The sequence below is a fragment of the Lissotriton helveticus genome, chromosome 2_1, assembly GCF_964261635.1.
Source record: "Lissotriton helveticus chromosome 2_1, aLisHel1.1, whole genome shotgun sequence".
In the NCBI taxonomy this organism is placed as follows: domain Eukaryota; kingdom Metazoa; phylum Chordata; class Amphibia; order Caudata; family Salamandridae; genus Lissotriton; species Lissotriton helveticus.
The window spans coordinates 1,798,203,151-1,798,218,781 of NC_136059.1; positions in this window are offsets into that span (position 1 = coordinate 1,798,203,151).

Here is a 15,631-nt window from a genome sequence, read left to right on the forward strand (position 1 = left end):
TTTTAAAGGACTTACATTTCATTTGATTACTCTGTGTGCGCCCCCCCTTTTACTAATATATTATCTTTTTTTGAGGGACTTCATTAAAGTCTTACAATGATGGTGTTTGAACCTGAACTTTTCCTATTCATGGTACATTCAACTTATTAAGGGGATTCTGAATATTCTGTGAGGAAGGGGATTGATAAAATTACCAGTGCTACAGCAGGGCTGCGATTAAATTACTAGGTGGAAGGAAGAAAACAGAGCAGACGGAAAGTTTATGTAGTTAAGTGGCTAAGGGCCATATGTAGGTAATCTCAATTTACCTATTCTTAAATAACAAATTTTACTGATTCGGTATTTAAGAACAGGTAAATGGGATGTAGATAATTATTCTGTAAATTCTACCGAATCGGTAGGATTCGGTAATTAAGAATCGGTATTTACCGATTCGGTAATTCCCATTCATTTCTATGGGCCTGGAGGCCTATAGGAATGAATGGGAAGCCATTCAGTATTACCGATTCGGTAAATACCGAATTGGTAATAGGGGGAACATTTTCAAGGGTGGTAGGGTTTCACATTGACACCCTGTTGCACCACTGAATAGTGCTTGGGTGCACATGTGGCACACATACATGCCCTAAGGGCATGTATGTGTTTGCCACATCGCACTGTTGTAAAAGCAAAATAATTGCTTTTTCAAAGGTTTTCGATATTTACCACAGTCAAAAGAAATTAATGGGAGGGTCCAAGGGTGAGTTTAACGACATAAACTAGATACAAACCCCAATATACAAATCTACATACAAACGGTATCTAGGAGTCAAAAATTAAACGGACCATGTAACTCAACTGTGGACACGGACACTAACACAACACAAACAGAGAAGTGGATACCCAAAAATGCAAAATGTGTGACATGTGATTACCATGTGGCAATTCAAGTCAATGGGCAAATATTCCCATCAGTAACCGTCCTGAGCCGCCCTTTTTAACATCATTTGGGTATCTCCTTGCCCAGGAGACAGAGCACCACCACACAGTCTAATGATTGTATCAGGACTACGTGAGGTGATTGTGATGAGATGTAAACAATAAGGGTGGTATGAATTGGAAGTATATATACGGTTACTGAATAAGCAGTGTGTATTCTCGTGAAAAGTGTGAAACAACTAAAATTGGATAAATTGAGTGAATGGCAATTTTAATATTATTCCTCAATCGTCCAAATCTAAAATCAGAAGAGTGAAAGTACAGATTTGACAAAATATCTGTCAGCAATATTGGTCGACATGTTTCGGCATTTGGAATGAAATAGTTCATTTGCCTTCCTCAGGACCTGTTGTAACTACTGCTTACACTATGAATATTAAAATCAATATCACCTGCAATGTTCAAGTTTCTTAATCCACCACGTACTACTTCGTATCATGTTGTAGACCAGACATCCACAGGAGAAACATGGAAAACAATAAAATAAGAACACAAGTGCATGAATAGTGTCACAATGTAAGCACAATTTAGACACAACCATATAGTCAGTGCATCACACTGAACATCACCGGGTATCACAATCGAAACATTTCATTTTCATGTGGTATACCATGCAATTAAGCCACTCACCCATTTGTAGTGGTGAAGGCACCTCACCCCACCTGACAGCAGCTCAGGATTAGAGGAGCACCGCTCTGAATTGGACATAAATTTAAAATGAGAATTAATTCATTGGTCACCTCAACGACTAGGTTTAGCTTCTATTATCTCCACAGGTGCCCGAACCGTGGAAACTGTTCGTCATCTGCGGATTGTTAGAATTCCAATGTTAAATACATGCTGCACCTCCAGGCGATCATAGACCAGTCCTTGATGAAATCTTTGTCATGACGACAAAAAAAATCAAAACAAGAATACTTGAACATAAGAGCACGGTACGTTGTCCCAAACAAGCGACAAGACTAACATCACACTTCCTCAAAGCCGGACATAGTCCTAATGATTTCTACTGGACTGTTCTTGAACAGCCAACAATTGCAGAATTCTGCCCGGATGTGAGTAAATTCCTGTTCATGAAAGAACAAAAGTGGGTCTATAAGTTGAATAGCGACAAGGACGGACTCAATGAACCAATACCATGGATGTCCTTGTGACTGTAGCGCTTTCCTCCATCAATTATGATGAACCCCGTATCACACTACAAATGAGATACAATCAGGATGATAGATACTAACTAGGCTGGTGATCCCCTTTGAGTGTTGTTGACATTTACTTCTAAGTAAAAAGAAAAATTTTGGTCTATTGAAATATACACCATTAAAATATACACCTTTTGATAATCAGTCGTAAATATTGGTCCACGAGTATACGGAATACACCTACACAGCACTATATACAACTTTAGACCTAGGATGTCCTTCAGTACTTAGAGATCATGAAATAGATTACCTGCGATTTCGCCTTTTACTTTAATCTAGAATTAGGCTGGTGATCCCCTTTGAGTGTTGTCGACATTTACTTTTAATTAAAAGTTAAAAATGTTGGTCCATTTAAATATACAAAATATACACTTTTTGAAAATCAGTCGTAAATATTGGTCCATCAGTATACGGAATACACCAACACAGCGCTATATAAAACTTTAGACCTATGAAGTACTTCAGCACTTAGAGATCATGAAGTAGATTACCTGTGACTCCGCCTCTTATTTTAACTAAGAACTGGCAACATGTGAGAAAGATATGTATGTTATGACAAGCTACGAGGGCACTAACCCGTATGACCATGGAATTGTAGCTTTATTAGACTACATATCCCATCATTCCTGACAACACATGATCACTATCACGTGCTCCGTAATTGTAGTTCTGTTAAACTGCATATCCCATCATTCTCGACAACACATGACCACTATCACGTGTTCCTGAATGATTCCGGTTCCGGATAAACATCAAGTTTTCCTGCCGTTCGGTGCCTCCCCAGACAGCACAGACGACTGTGCGGAGACACCGACGGACAGGTAAGTGACATGCCTGTTATCTATATCAAGCGATGATACTGATCAAGTTAAAAGCGGGGATTGTGCTCCGCTTTTTACTTACATCAAACGGCGTATTTATTCACCTAGCAAGCAACAATGTGGAGACACTAGATATAGCGTCTCCATGACTATGACACAACGGTCTTTTGTTTGCCCTAGCAATGAGGCGCGCTGAGAACTTTTTAGCAATGAAACCTCATGATATAACTACCACATAGAACAAATAAATAAGATATGAGGTTCGTTCTATGTTTCAGTGGGGCAAACACAATGATTGTAAACCCGCACGTTGAATTACTTTTGACAAGGTGTCAGTTTGATCAAACTAGAACAGACACACACTCTTGTTAGTATCCTCTTAATATTAAAAAATACTGCCATGCCACTTACCCACGCAATATTTTTCAGGTCGAAAATGTGGCTGTATAAACAACCTGAACAGTCACATCAGCGAGGGTATATTTGCTCCAACTACAAAAAAACGTTATTTGAAAACATAGCGTCAAACAAAATACAGGGAGCCCAATGTGCAGCATGTATTTAACATTGGAATTCTAACAATCCGCAGATGACAAACAGTTTCCACGGTTCGGGCACCTGTGGAGATAATAGAAGCTAAACCTAGTCGTTGAGGTGACCAATGAATTAATTCTCATTTTAAATTTATGTCCAATTCAGAGCGGTGCTCCTCTAATCCTGAGCTGCTGCCAGGTGGGGTGAGGTGCCTTCGCCACTACAAATGGGTGAGTGGCTTAATTGCATGGTATACCACATGAAAATGAAATGTTTCGATTGTGATACCCGGTGATGTTCAGTGTGATGCACTGACTATATGGTTGTGTCTAAATTGTGCTTAAATTGTGACTCTATTCATGCACTTGTGTTCTTATTTTATTGTTTTCCATGTTTCTCCTGTGGATGTCTGGCCTACAACATGATACGAAGTAGTACGTGGTGGATTAAGAAACTTGAACATTGCAGGTGATATTGATTTTAATATTCATAGTGTAAGCAGTAGTTACAACAGGTCCTGAGGTAGGCAAATGAACTATTTCATTCCAAATGCCGAAACATGTCGACCAATATTGCTGAAAGATATTTTGTCAAATCTGTACTTTCACTCTTCTGATTTTAGATTTGGACGATTGAGGAATAATATTAAAATTGCCATTCACTCAATTTATCCAATTTTAGTTGTTTCACACTTTTCACGAGAATACACACTGCTTATTCAGTAACCGTATCTATACTTCCAATTCATACCACCCTTATTGTTTACATCTCATCACAATCACCTCACGTAGTCCTGATACAATCATTAGACTGTGTGGTGGTGCTCTGTCTCCTGGGCAAGGAGATACCCAAATGATGTTAAAAAGGGCGGCTCAGGACGGTTACTGATGGGAATATTTGCCCATTGACTTGAATTGCCACATGGTAATCACATGTCACACATTTTGCATTTTTGGGTATCCACTTCTCTGTTTGTGTTGTGTTAGTGTCCGTGTCCACAGTTGAGTTACATGGTCCGTTTAATTTTTGACTCCTAGATACCGTTTGTATGTAGTTTCGATATTTACCACCAACTTGTAGTTGGTGGTAAATAACAAATCCTTAACTCAGGAATGCACTAACTTGAGTGCTCCCTACATTACGGATTCGGTAATTTACCGAATCGGTATGTTAAGAATTCGGTAATTTACCAATTCCTTAAATTACCGATTCAGTAAAATACCGAATCCAGGAATCATGCCACCTACATCTCAAAAGCCAAATACCGGTCGGTAACGGCCGAAATTCGGTAATTTCGGCTGTTACCGACCGGTATTGGGCGACCTACATCTGGCCCTAAGTTACGAAGCTTGGAACTAGGGACACTGGGTCCTTTCCTGGGAAGTAAGTGGAGACTCAGGTAGTTTTGTGCAAAAAAAATGGACACTCCTATTTGATGTTCACCTTCTTATGTCTTCTTTCAGTGCCGCTATAATTGACAGTGCTGATTGGTAGAAGTGAGCGAGCCTCTGAAGTCATAAACCTGGCTCATCTTGAGGTCCTTTCAGACCCTTGAGATGAAAATTAGCTGAGCCTAGATGTGGCCATGGACGTCGATTCACCGAAATGCCAGGGGAACCTGAAGGTTTATCACACACACTTTGACCCCCACTTTCACTTACACGCACATACTTACACATATACACTCACTCGCACATAAAAACTCTAACCAGCAAGCATGCACACAACATGCATTTAAAAGCATTAAATACTTTACCTCTGCTGCCGTGGATGGGCATATTCCAGCTTATTGCACTCAATTTTTGTTACACTATTAGTGAATAATATATTTTATTTATTCACTATTAGTGTAATGTTAAATTGACAAAAAATAAAGAGAGTGAAGCACCAGCTGCTCCTGTGTTCCTGACACTGCATTTGCCACCTCTGAGGCCAGGGCTCGCAAAGACAGTGGTGGGGGTAGCAACGGGCAAGCCAGGGGTCGCTGGATCCCTAAATGACGTCTATGCATGTGGCTTCTTCCTGGCACTCTCGCATGCGAGGAGGAGGGTTTTAGGTAGGCTGTTCTGGTATATGCTCTGGAGAGGGTTGAAAGGTCTTGAAAAGGTACATTCGGCTAAATATTTTTCAAAAGGGATTCCATCACCCTTCAAGCATTTTCACAGCATTCAGCCGTGTCCTCAAAATCAACCCATCTGAACTGAACTGTTGATCAAACCCGGCCCCCAAATCAAAAGAGGTAAAATGCGAGCTCTTTGTTAAAGTCTAGCTTCAGACGAGCTCTGCAGTTCACTTTAGCCTCAGTGAAGACCTGTCACTCAGGGATCACTGAGTTCTCATTCCTTTGCTATTTCATGTAATCGTCTTCAATTGTCTCTGCTGAAGTAAAGGATATTGGGAAAATGTCCTCACAGCATAGAAAATAGAAATAGAGGGCCCTGTTTTTCCTTAACATAACTTTGTACTTTTTCTAGAAAAAACTATTGTGTCTACTTGATACAAAGTGCGATAAATGTATTTATTCAGCACAGTGTACTGATTTAGCCCTTCATGAATTAAACACAAAGCACTATTTGGTATTAAAGGGGGGGGATAAGGAGATATACATTAAGTGCCATTACTGCACACTGTGTGTTTGGGACGCCCAAGTTCAATCCCAGGTGCTTGTTTGACCAAGTTGCGTTATCCGACACCATTGACTTATTTCACTGTGCCTCCTTTTCCCGGATAATCACATTTGCCTTCAAACAATTTAGTCCAGAAAGTATACAAAAACCGTCTTGCAAATTCTTTAATAAACTATAATGTTGCTCCAGCTCCAGATATAATTACAATATAGGTTGTATAATGAGAGCACATTACGACTCGATCAACTGGTCACGCATAGCATCTATGTCAGGGTGTGGTTATGTTAAGCAGGTTACTTGAGTGCACTATCACCTGGGAGGTTATCTTGGTGCTGAGCAGGTGTGAGTCTAGCCACACCTAGGGCCTAGTGGAACTACTTGAAAAGCCAGGGTCCCCATATATGAGGTATTGGTCTAGGGCAGCGCAGCAAGACTTCTTGCTACGCTGCTCCATGCCAATGTGAAAGGGTAGAAATGGGCTGGAAGAGGACAAAATGAGGAGAAATACTAACCGTGGGCAGAGAACTCCGCTACGCCCGCGGAGTGTGCGAAGATTTGCCTACTCCGCGTTCTGCGGAGAACACGGAGTAGGCAAATCTCCGCACTCTCCCCAGTGGAGCAGAAATGGCCCACCGCCATCCTCCACCCTCCTATTAAGATATGTTATAAGTAATTTAAAAAAAAGTCAAAACAACTTACCTGTTTACAGCGCTAATTACTTGTAACTTATATCTTAATGGGGGGGGTGGAGGTGGGCGGTGTAACGGATCTCCACAGAGTTTGTTTCTAACTCTGTGGCCCTCTGTGTAGCTCCGCTACCCACCCTACACCCAGGGTTACTCGTTACACCTGTTCTGGGGAGGCATAAGGTTGTGGTTCTGCCCTAGATTTATGTGATGAAGTCAATCTTGGGCAGAGTTAAAATCTATGGGTGTTGTATTGGGAAACCCACTGTAATTCCCATGGAACGCCTCCTTAGCACAGAGTAAGGCAACGCAGTGACATGCACTGCTTTGCCTTACTCCATATATATGACATCTTGTGAAGTAGCTTTGCAGGACCTCATAGAGATGATTGGGAGGATTTTGCCGCCGAAGCTTCAATAAAAGTGACACTCCAGTGGTGCAAGCCTCTCATAAATAAAAAGTCTTCAGTTTTATCTAGAATTAAGTAAGTGAGTAGGAGGCTCTTATGTGTAGCTAGAGGTCAGTCCATGTTTTAGGAGTGATGTAGATGAAGGATTGACTGCCAGATCTGGTTTTCCATACGCGTGGGAGTCCGGATGAGCGGTGGTGTCTGGAGGTTTTGAAAAAGCAGATGCGACTGTTGAGGTATGCTGAGGTGGGGGCGGTTGCAATGTTTCGAAGTTCCTGTTTAGAAAGTATCACTTCAAGTAAATGGCACTTTACTCATTGACATGATCTAATACACTGACGGGAAAAGTTTCTGTGTGGTAAAAGAATAATCTTTATTGAATTTTGAGGAGACGGCATATTTTTACAAGACATATGCTGTATCATTTAAATGTCAAATGTTTAGATGACTCAGCTTACACTCTGGTTCTTAGAGCTAAACCAGACCCTTAGCTTGAGGCTGGTTCAGCTCTTACTATTAATTTGCCTGATTGCCCAAGAGTACTCTATGAAGTACATTTGTGTGCACTATAGAAATACTAACACACACATAAAGAAGTGTTTAATCTCCTGTGTGACATATGGATGGAACCCCAGGAAACTCAGTGGATATTTATTGTAAAATCTTGCATTCAGTGATCAATGGCATTTGTTTTAAATCCCCTTAAAGGTTCTCTCTTTAGCCTTATGGCAGCAATAAGTGTTTGCAGAATTTACATTATATTTCAGACTGATACCATACGTGGTGCATGACATTCTGACTGTGGAGAGCCACAGTATCGGCATCTGTACAGTTTCAAGACTTCGTAAGATACTCAGAGGCAGCTCGTTCTGCTGAGGTGGAGGTATGCCCCCCCACTAAATTTTGAGCAGTGGAAAAAGTAAAAATGAAATGATAATAACACTATGGGGCATATTATCAAGGATGATAATATGCCCTGGAGAATTCCAATAGAAGCCCATGTGCACACCTGAAACATGGACTTCTATTGGAATTCTCAAGGGCATATTATCAAGCCCATTATCACCCCTTTAGCGGCAGTTTTCTGCAGCTAAACAGGCGATAATTTTTAACGCTGTTCTTGATAATATGCCCCTATGTTATTATCATTTTATTTTTCCGTTGTCATTCAGGTTTGTGGTGCGGGCTTGGCTGTCATCACAGTCAGCAAGGGGAGGAGTGGTGGGCACTTAAGTAAGTGGGACGGTTTGGTCGGCCGTCTTGGGCGGAAAACCTCTCATGCGCACTTTGCATATTCTCCACCGGACTGTAATGCACAGCCTGGTGAGGAACATGCACAGGTTCCTGCTGCCTGTCTGAGCTCTGAACCACGGTGCTCAGACCAATTGCAACTCTGCATTGTAATTGGCTAGGGGAGCATGTTTGTGCTTCCTGCTTCAACCAGGAGCAGAAGATGACGACACAAAGTGAGGCGGCCGTTCGGCAGCAAGGTAAGTCATTTTGTAATTAATTTCCCGCTTGCCCACCCGTGCTACTCAGTGGCAGTCGCCACTGAAGATACTGCTGATCAGAGTGACAATCCTATGAATGGAAACCAATCTCCCTAAATAGCTGTACTGTGTTTCCAAGCATAACAGAAATAACATTTAATAATATGGCTGTCATATTTCCCATTAACTGAAATTTTACGATGAGATCTTGAAAATCCAACATAAAAGCAAGGATTTCTTTATTTATCATTAATTTCTATAGTGCAAATTAAAATCCCCAAAGTTTGAAACCCATTTACTGTTGGAAGAAAGTGAACAACAAATGTTTGAAGAAAAGTTAACGTACATAAGATTAGACTGAAATAAAATAGGCATTGTGATAAGCGCACTGCCTTGAGGTTCTAAGTGAACACCTGCTGTTCAGAGAAAAGTTGATGTACAAACCTGAGACCATTAAAAAATGGTGGTTGCAGTAAACATAATTTTTTGAAGTTCCTATTCTATGATATTCAAATTTTCATAGACGCAGAGGTACAGGGTGTGGAGGGGTGTGGATCAGTGAGGGAGAACCTTAGTATATGCGTTTACACTGGCAATGACAGTGAGCTTACCTACTAATGGGAGTAAGATTGTCTTCAGTGTAAGGTGGCATTCAAATAGAAGCATTTTAGCTTTCTTTTTGACACTCCAAGGAGGCAATTATTAATTTCTTTGGTTGTGTGGAGTTCCGCAGTCAGTGAGCATTCTCAGAGAAGGACTGTGTAGCCTTTTTAGATGTCTTTATCTTCAGATTTTTAAGAAGGAGGCCATCTGCACTCCATAATCCTCTTTGCCCTCCTGAGGTGTGTAGAGGCCTGGCAAGAAAGCCAGGAGTGCCCTTGTACACTGGTGACAGACTGCATTGCTGCCCTCATAGGAGCCTTGTGGATGTTAGGAACTCCAACTAGGATGGATGTAAACATAATGTTGGGCATTTTACGTAACAAGAGTAGCACAAAATGCCTGCAATTATGCAAGATTGTGCTTGCAGAAACAAAATTTTGCCTGCGCCTAATCTGCCATGGTCCTATACATCATGGTACAGAATTGGGCAGACTACAACTCCGAGATTTTGAAACGATTAAATAACACCGATCATTACTTAAAACGTACAAATGATCCTTTACTTGAGATCAGAGAAAAACATTTTAAAGTGACCTCCCAAGGCAAAGAAGAAGGTTTTCTTACTCAGAATGAATTTGATTTTCCGAACAAAAAATATCCCCTAACCCATAGTACTATACACTCTACCCAAGAACCACAAGAATAGTACACACCCATCAGGCTAATTCTTTCAGGCATGGCTCAATTCTTTAACTAGTGGGTGAATTTAGTAATATATTTATTAGAGACTTTGTACCCTAGATTGAGACATATGTAAGGAACAGCAACTTTATGATTAATCAAATTGAACGCATGGATTTCAACCCCAAGATTAGTCTGTTGGTAACCCTTGACATAGAGTAATTGTACACCAATATGCCTCAGAATGAGAGCATAGAAATCATCAAACAGTTTCTTGACACAAGAACCATCCCCATACAAGTCTCTACAGACTTTATACTAGAACTCCTTGCCATTGCCCACACACCCGACTACTTTTCTTCTCATAATGATTACTATTGGCAATGTTGCCCGACATCCATGAGAGCAATTATTGCTCCAAATTTGGTGAACCTCTATGTGGACACGTTTGAACAGAAGTGTGTTCTCAGTGGAAGTAACCCCTACCTATCCCCAATCAAATGATGGCAAAGGTACATAGACTATATTTTATAATTAGGGCATATTCCACCGAGAACTTGCAGCAATTCATGGAGCACTTGACCTGCACCCAGACCAATCTCAAGTTCATATACAGAACTGATCTGTTGGTATATTGCTCATAGATCAAATATGAAGATAGTAAACTCCTTACATCCCTGCTGTGTAAACTAACAGAGAAAAACACTTTGCTGCAATATCAGAGTTTTCATCAATGTGGGTGGACTACCTTTTGACCAATTCCTTCGACAACCCGCGATTGCACTATAAAAATGGACTACTTCACAGAGGCCAATCTGTTTACATCAAACTATTACAGAGAGAGAGAGAGAGAGTATCCAAAAGAGAAGTTAGAATAGCCATGAAAAGAGACTAGTGCAGCCCTAGGGATGGGTCTTTATGTCCTTTTAAAGGTAGGTCAGCCAGAGATAAATTATATGTTGCCAAGCCTGGATATTCTGTCTTCGGCTGGCATGATCAGAAGAGTCTACATATCATATTAGATCCTGATAGTCAAGAGAAAGTACTAATAATGGATGAAACTAGCAAAATAGGTGATGTTCTCTAGGGAATTTCCAATTGTCTTTGGTAAGGAATTGGGGGCACTGAAGGGATTTGAGCACTGTATTGTGCTTAAAGAGAATGCAGAACCAAAGGTACATAAAGTCAGACCTATTCCTACAGCTAATAAGGGACGAAGTTAATAAGGAATTACAAGATTTGTTATCAAGAGGAGTCATTGAAGAAATTGATACCTCAGAATGGATTTCTCCATTAGTCGTTGCATGAAAATCGAATGCAAAAATCCGTTTATGCATTGATTTACGCCACAATATCGTGGTTGAGAGATTTCCCCTTCTGAAAATCTACCATAGATCTTTCCACAGCCTACCCCCAGGTTGTGTTGGAACTGCAATCAAGAGGACTTACTGCTTTTATCACCCCCTTCGGATACTACCAGTTTAGAAGCATGCCTGGCATCTGCAGCGGCTGTCTTTCAGCGACTAATGAACAGACTTTTTGCTAAATCAAAAGAGGTTTCTTTCTTCCAGGATGATATCCTAATTGCTGCTATAGGAAGGGATGATCATGACTCTATTTTACATGAGGTTGTATACACTTTACAGGTTGCTGGTTTGACTGTTGAACTGTGTAAGTGCAAATTTGCACAAAGAAGTGTTTCATGTTTGGTGCACATAATAAGTGAGGAGGGGTGAAACCGAAACCCTCACTGATTAACACCATCGTTGGGACACCCGCTCCCACTTCTAAAGAAGAATTCAAATCCTTTTTCGGCATGGCAGAGTATTGCGCTAAATGTATACCTAATTCTGCATCCAAGGTCTTTAACATTCGTGCTCTTTTGAAAAAGAATGTTAAGTTTGAGTGGTCTGTTGACTGTGAGAGGGAATTTTCTCTAATCAAAGATGATTTATAACGTGTTAATGCCCTAGCTAGTTATGACCCTAATCTAGAATGTTTGCTAACCACTGTTGCAAGTGATAAAGGACTGGGGGCAGTTCTTTCACAGAGAGGGAGTGACGGTAAGGAGAGAAACATTTTATTCGCTTCTAGAGCCTTGTGCCCTGCAGAGAGCAAGTACCCCATTATTGAAAGAGAAGCCTTGGCCTGCACATGGGGTTTAGAGCATTTCCGTGCTTTTGTTTGGGGGAAACCTGCAGTTATTCACACGGATCATCGACCTTTTGTACGCATTTTAACAACTGAAGGTAGTGCGGGAGCCTTTGCTAGGTTAGCAAGGATATCTATGCGGATGAAGGAGTACATTTATAAGATCTGTTATGTACCTGGCAAAGATAATGTAGTTGCTGACTGCTTGTCTAGACTACCAGTTCCATTCGAAGAGTGCGTTGATGACCGTTGGGGTAATTACAACATAGCTCTTATTCATGATTCTGGTGCACCGGCCATCACCAAAACAGAATGGGTAAAAGAGTTACAAAAGGACAATAATTTAAGGCTTGTTTCTGATTTCATCTGTAAAGGGTGGCCTAGGAAAGACAACATTACGGCTGATTTGAAGTCCTTTGGGATGTATGTATGGAGTTATCTTGTGACAAGGATTTATTAATGAGAGGCGACCGTATTATTACTCCCAAAACCTTACGCAAAAGGGTCCTACAATTATGCCATGAAGGTCATTTTGGAATTGTCAGAACGAAGTTGATTGTCAAAGGTGTCTTTTGGTGGCCTGGAATTGACAGTGAAGTCAAAAACTTTGTCAAGGTGTATTCTGTTTGCTGCTCAGCTGACAAGTCTTTAAAAACTTTGAGACCTCCAATTTGTGAGGGTTAATTCCCAGTCTTCCATGGGAGACTGTTGCTATTGACATTTTTGGACCAGATGGTGATCTGAAGGAGTATGGGTTGGTGTTAATTGACCTTTTCTCTAAATGGCCTATTGTCAAAATTGTAGAGAGTTGACACACAAGTTGTTTTAACATTTTTGTAAAGGATTTTTGTTTTGGAAGGACCACCTATCTGTGTCCTTAGTGACAATGGTGTGAAGTTTGTGTCGAAATTGCCTAAAGATTATTTTGACAGTTGTGGTGTGAAACACAATTATACTTCACTGTACAATCCTAGTGGTAATGGCACCGTGGAGCGGTTTAATAGAGTATTAAGGGGGGATTCAAGCCGCCATAAATAAACAGTTGAATTGGAAGTTAGAAATACAGAAAGCTATTTGGGCTTATAGGATTACCACTCAAACCACTACTGGATTGTCTCCTTTTATTATGATGAGAGGCAGGACCCATAGGTGTAAATTTAACTCTAGTTGGTTTTTTCAAGGGAAGGTACAACAATGGTCCCCGGTTGAAGTAAAAAATTATTTAGATTTCACTCACAGGAAGAGCAAGGTTTATTATGATGCTCGTCATGGTACTAAATTGATTCCTATTAATGTGGGTGATTGGGTTTGCATCAAAAAACCTATTAAAGCCTCAAAATGGGAGAGTAGATTTGACACACCCCAGCAAGTCATAGAAGCTCTACGCAATTCTATCAGACTTGCTGATGGAAAAGTGTGGAATCTTAAAAATGTTGCCTTGGATGTTAATCATCAAGATGTACAACATACTCAAGAATCTGCATGTTCATCCAATTTTGATTGGGTAGAGGACTATTTTAGTAATAGTAGTCTACAATCTCATCTGGCTTCTGTAGATTACATTCACAAACAACTCAAGGAGAATCTGGACTCTACATGTTCCATGAATAATAACTCTTCTGGCCATTCTACTTCTGCTACTACAGGAGGGGAAGAGTCTTCTTCTAATTCTGAACTTGTTCACAACTCGCATAATTCAGATGGTGATAACTCGCATAATTCAGATGTTGATAACATCAATCTTTCTAAAAGGAGGAGAGTTCTTCCTGCTTGGTTAAAAGAGTATGTTATGTGATTATGTTCCTTCTCCTTCCTTGTACCTTTTCTTTTGTTCTTGTTTCCTTTATTCCATCATTCCTTTTCCCCTCTTACCTTAGTTCTTTTTGTTTTGTTTTAGAAGGGAGGGGGATGTGTTGTGTATTCTTAGTTCAAATTCTATCTGCATTTCCCTTTAAACACTCATGCTTGCATGAGACGTAGAGTTTAGTAATATGGCATAGCACTTAGGTCTTTCTTGTTTAGGTTCTAGATCACAGCTTCATTTTGTACTGGCTATCTAGATGACAAGTCGGGGGTCCCTGGCACTCGCTTGTTCCCCTTAATATTTGTACTTACTGGATACATCCTTTAACTACTCTTCGTCTCCTCTCCTTACTACACACCCTCAGACAATCTTGAATGTGTCACCACAATCTGTCCACACACATAAAATTGAAGAAACACTGGCATATTTTGAAACACATTGATACTGCATTTGTCCTGCCAATCTTTGCATATAAAGAGAGGTAAAAACATGAGAGACCATGTAGGGCATGCTGGTAATAGACATACGAAGAGAAGTAACTATCACAAATAGGTGAGGTCTGCCTCCTATTCTAGGCCGCTACAATTTTGGTGAATGTGTGACATATAAATTCATGACTAATACTAAACACTTTCTTCATGGCACTGCACATACTGTTCTGAGATTTCACAGAAATTGCAACTCCACAAATTGGGTTTATTGTATTTGGTGTCCATATAACCTTATTTATGTGGGACAGACATCTCAGCAAGTGAAAGCAAGGATTGCACAACACTGGAAACCAATTAGGTATGGAGTACTGAATGCCTCTTTCGTCCACAGCTTCTCCGAACAATGCCATACAGTGGATGACATCAAATGGCAAGGGCTCAAAGTAGCAATAACTACCGCAAGAGGGGGCAACCTGTCATACACCTTACTAAAACCCGAATGCAAATGGATAGATAAATGCACCTCAATTAGAAATGGACTCAATATGATGGAAGAATGGTGTTCCTCCATATCTGTAGTAGATGTATAATAAACTATATGGACTACTGGTGAGTCACGACTGTATCATGAAAAGGCTGCAAATTGATTTCCCCGCGCATCAGAAAAATCTATTGACAAGACATAATTTGCGAACTATACTGCTGTCTAAATATCCTTTGTGAGCAACATTAGTGTTTTGCTGTGTCATGTTTTCTACATATTTTTGCTGTAAATATGGACTATTGTTTTATTGCATAATCTACTATACACATGTGAAGTAATCTATTTCAGTCTGGTTATACGGTACCCTCTGCACACTGTTTAGGCTGAATCGCAGTGTGGTTATCCCCGCTATCTTTTTTTTGTTAATTTGGAACCAGCCATTGCACCCTTGTGACCTTTCCACTGCTATTAGTTAATTGTTATTAATTAATTTCAATCATAGGAATTCTATTATCTAAGTATGTAAACATTTCTTCTCTTCCCTGTTCTCATGTGAAATGAACAACTTGTTCCAATCTGTAGCTAGGTTGAAACGTTATGCCTCTCTTTTGCAAGCCGACATCTTTGATATTGGTTTGCTCGCTCCTTGGTTAATTTGTTCGGACAAATACGGTACAGTGCCTAGCTGTTCCTTTTATCTCCTATCAGGACATCTTCCACAGTCCTTACTGTT